Source organism: Agelaius tricolor, unplaced genomic scaffold (assembly GCF_023055355.1).
Source record: "Agelaius tricolor isolate 1412-34295 unplaced genomic scaffold, bAgeTri1.0.p SCAF_13, whole genome shotgun sequence".
NCBI lineage: Eukaryota > Metazoa > Chordata > Aves > Passeriformes > Icteridae > Agelaius > Agelaius tricolor.
This window is the reverse complement of record NW_027269273.1, coordinates 702,636-715,914: the sequence shown is the minus strand read 5'-3', so window position 1 is coordinate 715,914 and position 13,279 is coordinate 702,636.

Below are 13,279 nucleotides of genomic sequence, written 5' to 3'. Positions count from 1 at the left end.
AAAGCTTTTCCACCATATCTTGCCAAGAGAAACTGTGCCTGTCAAGAAAACATCCAAAATCGTTTTCTAAAGCTTGCAGGGAGGTCTGCAAAGAGTTTTGCAAAAAGGAAAAGATAGTTGTCCAAAACTCGTTCTTTTCGAATAGAAGAACAATGGAATAGGCGGGAGAGTGGTAAAGTACTGTTTTCTCTTAGTCTGAATGCTGCCCACACTGTGCCTGTTTGGTGCGGCTTGCATCTTCGCCTTTGGGAAGCTGCCGCTCTCTCCGTCTCCCGGAGGCGAAGAAGCGGCTTCTTTGCGCACAGAGCATTGTTCCGAGCGCAGGGATCTCCTGAGAGCGGTTTATGGCGAAAGATGCCCGGGACCAGCACTTAGCTTCGCAGATCTGCGTATCTCCGTCTTCTTCGGCTCTTGTCGTTCAACACTCAGCAAAAAGGTTTTCCACCATATCTTGCAAGGAGAAATTTTGCCAGAACACAAAACATCCCGGATCTTGTTCTAAAAGATGCACATAGGTATTCGAATTGTTGAACAAGAAGTAAAAGAAAGTTGTTTTAAAGTCCTTTGATTTGAATAAATTGTGAATGGAAAAGGCAGGAGTTGGGTAAAGTACTCTTTTCTATTTGTTTGAAAGGTGCTCAGATTATGCTGCTATTGGGCAGCTTGCACCATCGCCTTTCGGAAGCTGTACGCTCTCTCCGTCTCCCGGAGGCGAAGAAGCGGCTTCTTTGCGCACAGAGCATTGTGCCGGCGCGGTGAGCTTCTGAGAGCGGTTTTTTGCCGAAAGACGCCGTGGACAGGCACTCAGCTTCGGAGAGCTGCGCATCAGCGTCTTCTTCGGCTCTTGCCGCTCAACACTCAGCAAAAAGCTTTTCCACCATATCTTGCTAAGAGAAACTGTGTCTGTCAAGAAAACATCCAAAATCATTTTCTAAAGCTTGCAGGGAGGTCTGCAAAGAGTTTTGCAAGAAGGAAACGATCGTTGTCCAAAACGCGTTCTTTTCGAATAGAAGAACAATGGAAAAGGCAGGAGAGTGGTAAAGTACTGTTTTCTCTAAGTGTGAATGCTGCCCACACTGTTCCTGTGTGGTGCGGCTTGCATCTTCGCCTTTGGGAAGCTGCCGCTCTCTCCGTCTCCCGGAGGCGAAGAAGCGGCTTCTTTGCGCACAACATAGTGCCGAGCGCAAGGAACTCCTGACAGCGGCTTCTGACGAACAATGCCCGGGACCGACATTTGGCTTCGGAGAGCTGCGTATCTGCGTCTTCTTCGGCTCTTGTCGTTCAACACTCAGCAAAAAGCTTTTCCACCATATCTTGCCAAGAGAAACTGTGCCTGTCAAGAAAACATCCAAAATCATTTTCTTAAGCTTGCAGGGAGGTCTGCAAAGAGTTTTGCAAAAAGGAAAAGATAGTTGTCCAAAACTCGTTCTTTTCGAATAGAAGAACAATGGAATAGGCGGGAGAGTGGTAAAGTACTGTTTTCTCTTAGTCTGAATGCTGCCCACACTGTGCCTGTTTGGTGCGGCTTGCATCTTCGCCTTTGGGAAGCTGCCGCTCTCTCCGTCTCCCGGAGGCGAAGAAGCGGCTTCTTTGCGCACAGAGCATTGTTCCGAGCGCAGGGATCTCCTGAGAGCGGTTTATGGCGAAAGATGCCCGGGACCAGCACTTAGCTTCGCAGATCTGCGTATCTCCGTCTTCTTCGGCTCTTGTCGTTCAACACTCAGCAAAAAGCTTTTCCACCATATCTTGCAAGGAGAAATTTTGCCAGGACACAAAACATCCCGGATCTTGTTCTAAAAGATGCACATAGGTATTCGAATTGTTGAACAAGAAGTAAAAGAAAGTTGTTTTAAAGTCCTTTGATTTGAATAAATTGTGAATGGAAAAGGCAGGAGTTGGGTAAAGTACTCTTTTCTATTTGTTTGAAAGGTGCTCAGATTATGCTGCTATTGGGCAGCTTGCACCATCGCCTTTCGGAAGCTGTACGCTCTCTCCGTCTCCCGGAGGCGAAGAAGCGGCTTCTTTGCGCACAGAGCATTGTGCCGGCGCGGTGAGCTTCTGAGAGCGGTTTTTTGCCGAAAGACGCCGTGGACAGGCACTCAGCTTCGGAGAGCTGCGCATCAGCGTCTTCTTCGGCTCTTGCCGCTCAACACTCAGCAAAAAGCTTTTCCACCATATCTTGCTAAGAGAAACTGTGTCTGTCAAGAAAACATCCAAAATCATTTTCTAAAGCTTGCAGGGAGGTCTGCAAAGAGTTTTGCAAGAAGGAAACGATCGTTGTCCAAAACGCGTTCTTTTCGAATAGAAGAACAATGGAAAAGGCAGGAGAGTGGTAAAGTACTGTTTTCTCTAAGTCTGAATGCTGCTCACACTGTGCCTGTTTGGTGCGGCTTGCATTTAGGAAACTGCCGTTCTCCCCGTCTCCCGGAGGCAAAGAAGCGGCTTCTTTGCGCACAGAGCATTGTGCCGAGCGCAGGGAGCTCCTGAGAGCGGTTTATGGCGAAAGATGCCCGGGACCGACACTTGGCTTCGGAGAGCTGCGTATCTCCGTCTTCTTCGGCTCTTGTCGTTCAACACTCAGCAAAAAGCTTTTCCACCATATCTTGCAAGGAGAAATTTTGCCAGGACACAAAACATCCCGGATCTTGTTCTAAAAGATGCACATAGGTATTCGAATTGTTGAACAAGAAGTAAAAGAAAGTTGTTTTAAAGTCCTTTGATTTGAATAAATTGTGAATGGAAAAGGCAGGAGTTGGGTAAAGTACTCTTTTCTATTTGTTTGAAAGGTGCTCAGATTATGCTGCTATTGGGCAGCTTGCACCATCGCCTTTCGGAAGCTGTACGCTCTCTCCGTCTCCCGGAGGCGAAGAAGCGGCTTCTTTGCGCACAGAGCATTGTGCCGGCGCGGTGAGCTTCTGAGAGCGGTTTTTTGCCGAAAGACGCCGTGGACGGGCACTCAGCTTCGGAGAGCTGCGTATCTGCGTCTTCTTCGGCTCTTGTCGTTCAACACTCAGCAAAAAGCTTTTCCACCATATCTTGCCAAGAGAAACTGTGCCTGTCAAGAAAACATCCAAAATCGTTTTCTAAAGCTTGCAGGGAGGTCTGCAAAGAGTTTTGCAAAAAGGAAAAGATAGTTGTCCAAAACTCGTTCTTTTCGAATAGAAGAACAATGGAATAGGCGGGAGAGTGGTAAAGTACTGTTTTCTCTTAGTCTGAATGCTGCCCACACTGTGCCTGTTTGGTGCGGCTTGCATCTTCGCCTTTGGGAAGCTGCCGCTCTCTCCGTCTCCCGGAGGCGAAGAAGCGGCTTCTTTGCGCACAGAGCATTGTTCCGAGCGCAGGGATCTCCTGAGAGCGGTTTATGGCGAAAGATGCCCGGGACCAGCACTTAGCTTCGCAGATCTGCGTATCTGCGTCTTCTTCGGCTCTTGTCGTTCAACACTCAGCAAAAAGGTTTTCCACCATATCTTGCAAGGAGAAATTTTGCCAGAACACAAAACATCCCGGATCTTGTTCTAAAAGATGCACATAGGTATTCGAATTGTTGAACAAGAAGTAAAAGAAAGTTGTTTTAAAGTCCTTTGATTTGAATAAATTGTGAATGGAAAAGGCAGGAGTTGGGTAAAGTACTCTTTTCTATTTGTTTGAAAGGTGCTCAGATTATGCTGCTATTGGGCAGCTTGCACCATCGCCTTTCGGAAGCTGTACGCTCTCTCCGTCTCCCGGAGGCGAAGAAGCGGCTTCTTTGCGCACAGAGCATTGTGCCGGCGCGGTGAGCTTCTGAGAGCGGTTTTTTGCCGAAAGACGCCGTGGACAGGCACTCAGCTTCGGAGAGCTGCGCATCAGCGTCTTCTTCGGCTCTTGCCGCTCAACACTCAGCAAAAAGCTTTTCCACCATATCTTGCTAAGAGAAACTGTGTCTGTCAAGAAAACATCCAAAATCATTTTCTAAAGCTTGCAGGGAGGTCTGCAAAGAGTTTTGCAAGAAGGAAACGATCGTTGTCCAAAACGCGTTCTTTTCGAATAGAAGAACAATGGAAAAGGCAGGAGAGTGGTAAAGTACTGTTTTCTCTAAGTCTGAATGCTGCTCACACTGTGCCTGTTTGGTGCGGCTTGCATTTAGGAAACTGCCGTTCTCCCCGTCTCCCGGAGGCAAAGAAGCGGCTTCTTTGCGCACAGAGCATTGTGCCGAGCGCAGGGAGCTCCTGAGAGCGGTTTATGGCGAAAGATGCCCGGGACCGACACTTGGCTTCGGAGAGCTGCGTATCTCCGTCTTCTTCGGCTCTTGTCGTTCAACACTCAGCAAAAAGCTTTTCCACCATATCTTGCAAAGAGAAATTTTGCCAGAACACAAAACATCCCGGATCTTGTTCTAAAAGATGCACATAGGTATTCGAATTGTTGAACAAGAAGTAAAAGAAAGTTGTTTTAAAGTCCTTTGATTTGAATAAATTGTGAATGGAAAAGGCAGGAGTTGGGTAAAGTACTCTTTTCTATTTGTTTGAAAGGTGCTCAGATTATGCTGCTATTGGGCAGCTTGCACCATCGCCTTTCGGAAGCTGTACGCTCTCTCCGTCTCCCGGAGGCGAAGAAGCGGCTTCTTTGCGCACAGAGCATTGTGCCGGCGCGGTGAGCTTCTGAGAGCGGTTTTTTGCCGAAAGACGCCGTGGACAGGCACTCAGCTTCGGAGAGCTGCGCATCAGCGTCTTCTTCGGCTCTTGCCGCTCAACACTCAGCAAAAAGCTTTTCCACCATATCTTGCTAAGAGAAACTGTGTCTGTCAAGAAAACATCCAAAATCATTTTCTAAAGCTTGCAGGGAGGTCTGCAAAGAGTTTTGCAAGAAGGAAACGATCGTTGTCCAAAACGCGTTCTTTTCGAATAGAAGAACAATGGAAAAGGCAGGAGAGTGGTAAAGTACTGTTTTCTCTAAGTCTGAATGCTGCTCACACTGTGCCTGTTTGGTGCGGCTTGCATTTAGGAAACTGCCGTTCTCCCCGTCTCCCGGAGGCAAAGAAGCGGCTTCTTTGCGCACAGAGCATTGTGCCGAGCGCAGGGAGCTCCTGAGAGCGGTTTATGGCGAAAGATGCCCGGGACCGACACTTGGCTTCGGAGAGCTGCGTATCTCCGTCTTCTTCGGCTCTTGTCGTTCAACACTCAGCAAAAAGCTTTTCCACCATATCTTGCAAAGAGAAATTTTGCCAGGACACAAAACATCCCGGATCTTGTTCTAAAAGATGCACATAGGTATTCGAATTGTTGAACAAGAAGTAAAAGAAAGTTGTTTTAAAGTCCTTTGATTTGAATAAATTGTGAATGGAAAAGGCAGGAGTTGGGTAAAGTACTCTTTTCTATTTGTTTGAAAGGTGCTCAGATTATGCTGCTATTGGGCAGCTTGCACCATCGCCTTTCGGAAGCTGTACGCTCTCTCCGTCTCCCGGAGGCGAAGAAGCGGCTTCTTTGCGCACAGAGCATTGTGCCGGCGCGGTGAGCTTCTGAGAGCGGTTTTTTGCCGAAAGACGCCGTGGACGGGCACTCAGCTTCGGAGAGCTGCGTATCTGCGTCTTCTTCGGCTCTTGCCGCTCAACACTCAGCAAAAAGCTTTTCCACCATATCTTGCCAAGAGAAACTGTGTCTGTCAAGAAAACATCCAAAATCGTTTTCTAAAGCTTGCAGGGAGGTCTGCAAAGAGTTTTGCAAGAAGGAAAAGATAGTTGCTTAAAACTCGTTCTTTTCGAATAGAAGAACAATGGAAAAGGCAGGAGAGTGGTAAAGTACTGTTTTCTCTAAGTGTGAATGCTGCCCACACTGTTCCTGTGTGGTGCGGCTTGCATCTTCGCCTTTGGGAAGCTGCCGCTCTCTCCGTCTCCCGGAGGCGAAGAAATGGCTTCTTTGCGCACAACATAGTGCCGAGCGCAGGGAGCTCCTGACAGCGGCTTCTGACGAACAATGCCCGGGACCGACATTTGGCTTCGGAGAGCTGCGTATCTGCGTCTTCTTCGGCTCTTGTCGTTCAACACTCAGCAAAAAGCTTTTCCACCATATCTTGCCAAGAGAAACTGTGCCTGTCAAGAAAACATCCAAAATCGTTTTCTAAAGCTTGCAGGGAGGTCTGCAAAGAGTTTTGCAAAAAGGAAAAGATAGTTGTCCAAAACTCGTTCTTTTCGAATAGAAGAACAATGGAATAGGCGGGAGAGTGGTAAAGTACTGTTTTCTCTTAGTCTGAATGCTGCCCACACTGTGCCTGTTTGGTGCGGCTTGCATCTTCGCCTTTGGGAAGCTGCCGCTCTCTCCGTCTCCCGGAGGCGAAGAAGCGGCTTCTTTGCGCACAGAGCATTGTTCCGAGCGCAGGGATCTCCTGAGAGCGGTTTATGGCGAAAGATGCCCGGGACCAGCACTTAGCTTCGCAGATCTGCGTATCTCCGTCTTCTTCGGCTCTTGTCGTTCAACACTCAGCAAAAAGGTTTTCCACCATATCTTGCAAGGAGAAATTTTGCCAGAACACAAAACATCCTGGATCTTGTTCTAAAAGATGCACATAGGTATTCGAATTGTTGAACAAGAAGTAAAAGAAAGTTGTTTTAAAGTCCTTTGATTTGAATAAATTGTGAATGGAAAAGGCAGGAGTTGGGTAAAGTACTCTTTTCTATTTGTTTGAAAGGTGCTCAGATTATGCTGCTATTGGGCAGCTTGCACCATCGCCTTTCGGAAGCTGTACGCTCTCTCCGTCTCCCGGAGGCGAAGAAGCGGCTTCTTTGCGCACAGAGCATTGTGCCGGCGCGGTGAGCTTCTGAGAGCGGTTTTTTGCCGAAAGACGCCGTGGACAGGCACTCAGCTTCGGAGAGCTGCGCATCAGCGTCTTCTTCGGCTCTTGCCGCTCAACACTCAGCAAAAAGCTTTTCCACCATATCTTGCTAAGAGAAACTGTGTCTGTCAAGAAAACATCCAAAATCATTTTCTAAAGCTTGCAGGGAGGTCTGCAAAGAGTTTTGCAAGAAGGAAACAATCGTTGTCCAAAACGCGTTCTTTTCGAATAGAAGAACAATGGAAAAGGCAGGAGAGTGGTAAAGTACTGTTTTCTCTAAGTCTGAATGCTGCTCACACTGTGCCTGTTTGGTGCGGCTTGCATTTAGGAAACTGCCGTTCTCCCCGTCTCCCGGAGGCAAAGAAGCGGCTTCTTTGCGCACAGAGCATTGTGCCGAGCGCAGGGAGCTCCTGAGAGCGGTTTATGGCGAAAGATGCCCGGGACCGACACTTGGCTTCGGAGAGCTGCGTATCTCCGTCTTCTTCGGCTCTTGTCGTTCAACACTCAGCAAAAAGCTTTTCCACCATATCTTGCAAAGAGAAATTTTGCCAGGACACAAAACATCCCGGATCTTGTTCTAAAAGATGCACATAGGTATTCGAATTGTTGAACAAGAAGTAAAAGAAAGTTGTTTTAAAGTCCTTTGATTTGAATAAATTGTGAATGGAAAAGGCAGGAGTTGGGTAAAGTACTCTTTTCTATTTGTTTGAAAGGTGCTCAGATTATGCTGCTATTGGGCAGCTTGCACCATCGCCTTTCGGAAGCTGTACGCTCTCTCCGTCTCCCGGAGGCGAAGAAGCGGCTTCTTTGCGCACAGAGCATTGTGCCGGCGCGGTGAGCTTCTGAGAGCGGTTTTTTGCCGAAAGACGCCGTGGACGGGCACTCAGCTTCGGAGAGCTGCGTATCTGCGTCTTCTTCGGCTCTTGCCGCTCAACACTCAGCAAAAAGCTTTTCCACCATATCTTGCCAAGAGAAACTGTGTCTGTCAAGAAAACATCCAAAATCGTTTTCTAAAGCTTGCAGGGAGGTCTGCAAAGAGTTTTGCAAGAAGGAAAAGATAGTTGCTTAAAACTCGTTCTTTTCGAATAGAAGAACAATGGAAAAGGCAGGAGAGTGGTAAAGTACTGTTTTCTCTAAGTGTGAATGCTGCCCACACTGTTCCTGTGTGGTGCGGCTTGCATCTTCGCCTTTGGGAAGCTGCCGCTCTCTCCGTCTCCCGGAGGCGAAGAAATGGCTTCTTTGCGCACAACATAGTGCCGAGCGCAGGGAGCTCCTGACAGCGGCTTCTGACGAACAATGCCCGGGACCGACATTTGGCTTCGGAGAGCTGCGTATCTGCGTCTTCTTCGGCTCTTGTCGTTCAACACTCAGCAAAAAGCTTTTCCACCATATCTTGCCAAGAGAAACTGTGCCTGTCAAGAAAACATCCAAAATCGTTTTCTAAAGCTTGCAGGGAGGTCTGCAAAGAGTTTTGCAAAAAGGAAAAGATAGTTGTCCAAAACTCGTTCTTTTCGAATAGAAGAACAATGGAATAGGCGGGAGAGTGGTAAAGTACTGTTTTCTCTTAGTCTGAATGCTGCCCACACTGTGCCTGTTTGGTGCGGCTTGCATCTTCGCCTTTGGGAAGCTGCCGCTCTCTCCGTCTCCCGGAGGCGAAGAAGCGGCTTCTTTGCGCACAGAGCATTGTTCCGAGCGCAGGGATCTCCTGAGAGCGGTTTATGGCGAAAGATGCCCGGGACCAGCACTTAGCTTCGCAGATCTGCGTATCTGCGTCTTCTTCGGCTCTTGTCGTTCAACACTCAGCAAAAAGGTTTTCCACCATATCTTGCAAGGAGAAATTTTGCCAGGACACAAAACATCCCGGATCTTGTTCTAAAAGATGCACATAGGTATTCGAATTGTTGAACAAGAAGTAAAAGAAAGTTGTTTTAAAGTCCTTTGATTTGAATAAATTGTGAATGGAAAAGGCAGGAGTTGGGTAAAGTACTCTTTTCTATTTGTTTGAAAGGTGCTCAGATTATGCTGCTATTGGGCAGCTTGCACCATCGCCTTTCGGAAGCTGTACGCTCTCTCCGTCTCCCGGAGGCGAAGAAGCGGCTTCTTTGCGCACAGAGCATTGTGCCGGCGCGGTGAGCTTCTGAGAGCGGTTTTTTGCCGAAAGACGCCGTGGACGGGCACTCAGCTTCGGAGAGCTGCGTATCTGCGTCTTCTTCGGCTCTTGTCGTTCAACACTCAGCAAAAAGCTTTTCCACCATATCTTGCCAAGAGAAACTGTGTCTGTCAAGAAAACATCCAAAATCGTTTTCTAAAGCTTGCAGGGAGGTCTGCAAAGAGTTTTGCAAAAAGGAAAAGATAGTTGTCCAAAACTCGTTCTTTTCGAATAGAAGAACAATGGAATAGGCGGGAGAGTGGTAAAGTACTGTTTTCTCTTAGTCTGAATGCTGCCCACACTGTGCCTGTTTGGTGCGGCTTGCATCTTCGCCTTTGGGAAGCTGCCGCTCTCTCCGTCTCCCGGAGGCGAAGAAGCGGCTTCTTTGCGCACAGAGCATTGTTCCGAGCGCAGGGATCTCCTGAGAGCGGTTTATGGCGAAAGATGCCCGGGACCAGCACTTAGCTTCGCAGATCTGCGTATCTCCGTCTTCTTCGGCTCTTGTCGTTCAACACTCAGCAAAAAGGTTTTCCACCATATCTTGCAAGGAGAAATTTTGCCAGAACACAAAACATCCCGGATCTTGTTCTAAAAGATGCACATAGGTATTCGAATTGTTGAACAAGAAGTAAAAGAAAGTTGTTTTAAAGTCCTTTGATTTGAATAAATTGTGAATGGAAAAGGCAGGAGTTGGGTAAAGTACTCTTTTCTATTTGTTTGAAAGGTGCTCAGATTATGCTGCTATTGGGCAGCTTGCACCATCGCCTTTCGGAAGCTGTACGCTCTCTCCGTCTCCCGGAGGCGAAGAAGCGGCTTCTTTGCGCACAGAGCATTGTGCCGGCGCGGTGAGCTTCTGAGAGCGGTTTTTTGCCGAAAGACGCCGTGGACAGGCACTCAGCTTCGGAGAGCTGCGCATCAGCGTCTTCTTCGGCTCTTGCCGCTCAACACTCAGCAAAAAGCTTTTCCACCATATCTTGCTAAGAGAAACTGTGTCTGTCAAGAAAACATCCAAAATCATTTTCTAAAGCTTGCAGGGAGGTCTGCAAAGAGTTTTGCAAGAAGGAAACGATCGTTGTCCAAAACGCGTTCTTTTCGAATAGAAGAACAATGGAAAAGGCAGGAGAGTGGTAAAGTACTGTTTTCTCTAAGTCTGAATGCTGCTCACACTGTGCCTGTTTGGTGCGGCTTGCATTTAGGAAACTGCCGTTCTCCCCGTCTCCCGGAGGCAAAGAAGCGGCTTCTTTGCGCACAGAGCATTGTGCCGAGCGCAGGGAGCTCCTGAGAGCGGTTTATGGCGAAAGATGCCCGGGACCGACACTTGGCTTCGGAGAGCTGCGTATCTCCGTCTTCTTCGGCTCTTGTCGTTCAACACTCAGCAAAAAGCTTTTCCACCATATCTTGCAAAGAGAAATTTTGCCAGGACACAAAACATCCCGGATCTTGTTCTAAAAGATGCACATAGGTATTCGAATTGTTGAACAAGAAGTAAAAGAAAGTTGTTTTAAAGTCCTTTGATTTGAATAAATTGTGAATGGAAAAGGCAGGAGTTGGGTAAAGTACTCTTTTCTATTTGTTTGAAAGGTGCTCAGATTATGCTGCTATTGGGCAGCTTGCACCATCGCCTTTCGGAAGCTGTCCGCTCTCTCCGTCTCCCGGAGGCGAAGAAGCGGCTTCTTTGCGCACAGAGCATTGTGCCGGCGCGGTGAGCTTCTGAGAGCGGTTTTTTGCCGAAAGACGCCGTGGACAGGCACTCAGCTTCGGAGAGCTGCGTATCTGCGTCTTCTTCGGCTCTTGTCGTTCAACACTCAGCAAAAAGCTTTTCCACCATATCTTGCCAAGAGAAACTGTGCCTGTCAAGAAAACATCCAAAATCGTTTTCTAAAGCTTGCAGGGAGGTCTGCAAAGAGTTTTGCAAAAAGGAAAAGATAGTTGTCCAAAACTCGTTCTTTTCGAATAGAAGAACAATGGAATAGGCGGGAGAGTGGTAAAGTACTGTTTTCTCTTAGTCTGAATGCTGCCCACACTGTGCCTGTTTGGTGCGGCTTGCATCTTCGCCTTTGGGAAGCTGCCGCTCTCTCCGTCTCCCGGAGGCGAAGAAGCGGCTTCTTTGCGCACAGAGCATTGTTCCGAGCGCAGGGATCTCCTGAGAGCGGTTTATGGCGAAAGATGCCCGGGACCAGCACTTAGCTTCGCAGATCTGCGTATCTCCGTCTTCTTCGGCTCTTGTCGTTCAACACTCAGCAAAAAGGTTTTCCACCATATCTTGCAAGGAGAAATTTTGCCAGAACACAAAACATCCCGGATCTTGTTCTAAAAGATGCACATAGGTATTCGAATTGTTGAACAAGAAGTAAAAGAAAGTTGTTTTAAAGTCCTTTGATTTGAATAAATTGTGAATGGAAAAGGCAGGAGTTGGGTAAAGTACTCTTTTCTATTTGTTTGAAAGGTGCTCAGATTATGCTGCTATTGGGCAGCTTGCACCATCGCCTTTCGGAAGCTGTACGCTCTCTCCGTCTCCCGGAGGCGAAGAAGCGGCTTCTTTGCGCACAGAGCATTGTGCCGGCGCGGTGAGCTTCTGAGAGCGGTTTTTTGCCGAAAGACGCCGTGGACAGGCACTCAGCTTCGGAGAGCTGCGCATCAGCGTCTTCTTCGGCTCTTGCCGCTCAACACTCAGCAAAAAGCTTTTCCACCATATCTTGCTAAGAGAAACTGTGTCTGTCAAGAAAACATCCAAAATCATTTTCTAAAGCTTGCAGGGAGGTCTGCAAAGAGTTTTGCAAGAAGGAAACGATCGTTGTCCAAAACGCGTTCTTTTCGAATAGAAGAACAATGGAAAAGGCAGGAGAGTGGTAAAGTACTGTTTTCTCTAAGTGTGAATGCTGCCCACACTGTTCCTGTGTGGTGCGGCTTGCATCTTCGCCTTTGGGAAGCTGCCGCTCTCTCCGTCTCCCGGAGGCGAAGAAGCGGCTTCTTTGCGCACAACATAGTGCCGAGCGCAAGGAACTCCTGACAGCGGCTTCTGACGAACAATGCCCGGGACCGACATTTGGCTTCGGAGAGCTGCGTATCTGCGTCTTCTTCGGCTCTTGTCGTTCAACACTCAGCAAAAAGCTTTTCCACCATATCTTGCCAAGAGAAACTGTGCCTGTCAAGAAAACATCCAAAATCATTTTCTTAAGCTTGCAGGGAGGTCTGCAAAGAGTTTTGCAAAAAGGAAAAGATAGTTGTCCAAAACTCGTTCTTTTCGAATAGAAGAACAATGGAATAGGCGGGAGAGTGGTAAAGTACTGTTTTCTCTTAGTCTGAATGCTGCCCACACTGTGCCTGTTTGGTGCGGCTTGCATCTTCGCCTTTGGGAAGCTGCCGCTCTCTCCGTCTCCCGGAGGCGAAGAAGCGGCTTCTTTGCGCACAGAGCATTGTTCCGAGCGCAGGGATCTCCTGAGAGCGGTTTATGGCGAAAGATGCCCGGGACCAGCACTTAGCTTCGCAGATCTGCGTATCTCCGTCTTCTTCGGCTCTTGTCGTTCAACACTCAGCAAAAAGCTTTTCCACCATATCTTGCAAGGAGAAATTTTGCCAGGACACAAAACATCCCGGATCTTGTTCTAAAAGATGCACATAGGTATTCGAATTGTTGAACAAGAAGTAAAAGAAAGTTGTTTTAAAGTCCTTTGATTTGAATAAATTGTGAATGGAAAAGGCAGGAGTTGGGTAAAGTACTCTTTTCTATTTGTTTGAAAGGTGCTCAGATTATGCTGCTATTGGGCAGCTTGCACCATCGCCTTTCGGAAGCTGTACGCTCTCTCCGTCTCCCGGAGGCGAAGAAGCGGCTTCTTTGCGCACAGAGCATTGTGCCGGCGCGGTGAGCTTCTGAGAGCGGTTTTTTGCCGAAAGACGCCGTGGACAGGCACTCAGCTTCGGAGAGCTGCGCATCAGCGTCTTCTTCGGCTCTTGCCGCTCAACACTCAGCAAAAAGCTTTTCCACCATATCTTGCTAAGAGAAACTGTGTCTGTCAAGAAAACATCCAAAATCATTTTCTAAAGCTTGCAGGGAGGTCTGCAAAGAGTTTTGCAAGAAGGAAACGATCGTTGTCCAAAACGCGTTCTTTTCGAATAGAAGAACAATGGAAAAGGCAGGAGAGTGGTAAAGTACTGTTTTCTCTAAGTCTGAATGCTGCTCACACTGTGCCTGTTTGGTGCGGCTTGCATTTAGGAAACTGCCGTTCTCCCCGTCTCCCGGAGGCAAAGAAGCGGCTTCTTTGCGCACAGAGCATTGTGCCGAGCGCAGGGAGCTCCTGAGAGCGGTTTATGGCGAAAGATGCCCGG